Below are 1,240 nucleotides of genomic sequence, written 5' to 3'. Positions count from 1 at the left end.
TGTGTATTAACATATTCCCAAATTCCAGGAATTAGAACATGGACATCCTTGGGGACATTATTTTGCCTACCACAGAAAGTATTATGACACTAGACATTGAGTCCTTTCAATCTTCAGTTACTTTTTTTATTTCAACCTCAAATTCTTACAACATGTAAATATTTCTAGAGAAAAATTCCATTTTACTTCTAGTAGTATTCATTCCCACATAGATTAACAAAAGTGAGTTAACATTTTGGGTATAATAAGTCTTGTCAGGTTCTCCATATTTTAATTCTCAGAAATGAATATATTCCTGGTTGATGAGGTCCTGGTAATGATGATCTGACCTCTTCTGTGGCCTTCAGAAGAAAAACAATCATTACCACTATGTCTCTTGCTCCCAGGTTCATTAGTAGGTGGTTAGATATATTGAGGAAGTAGAGTCAAGGGGAGGGAGGAATCCTGGGTTTTCTACTTATATCATGGGGAGGGGAACGGGGGGGCATCAAATCAGAGAAGGACCTAGGAAGAGGAATGGGCGTGGGGAAGATTTTGAGTTTAGTGTTAGAAATAGACTGAGTTCACATAACTCTTGTGTCAAGAATGAGATCATACTGCCATTAACAATCAAATTGTATTAGTTCAATGTATAGCTATAAAATCGTAGCCTTATACAATTTCCCCTTTCTCTAGTATTTCTGGGAGTGTCCAGAAGGGTGTGCTTTGGAAATTTATGTCTACCAGTTTCTGCAGTTCTCTTGCTTTCTGCCACTGAACACTAGTAGTAGTATTTACCTTGTCTGCGGACACTCATCATTTCCAGCATTTTCCTTACTATATCTCTGGGGAAAATCTGGTCTCCTCAGAGAGCTGGCTTCTAATGCAACCCAAGGCTGTAAAAGTCTCAAGTGCTAGAATGGAGCTGACATCCATTAATTCTTTCCAGAAATAGACAAAGTGGCTTTTATCCTCAATTGATACTACATTTTGTTATTAGGCATTAAAGCAGAATTGCTTGAGTATCCTAGGATTCACAAATTTTCTTATAAAGAGTTCTTTAATTTCTTTCTGGGCTGAGCCCGTGGCACACTCGGGAGAGTGCGGCGCTGGGAGTGCAGCAGCGCTCCCGCCGCGGGATCGGATCCTATATAGGGATGGCCGGTGAAGAGCTCACTGGCTGAGCGCGGTGCGGCTGGTCACAAAAAGGACAAAAAAAAAAAAAAAAGAGTTCTTTAATTTCTTTCTGGGCTGAGCCCGT

Source organism: Galeopterus variegatus, unplaced genomic scaffold, assembly GCF_000696425.1.
Source record: "Galeopterus variegatus unplaced genomic scaffold, G_variegatus-3.0.2 Scaffold4411, whole genome shotgun sequence".
NCBI lineage: Eukaryota > Metazoa > Chordata > Mammalia > Dermoptera > Cynocephalidae > Galeopterus > Galeopterus variegatus.
Note: the sequence above shows the minus strand (reverse complement) of the source record.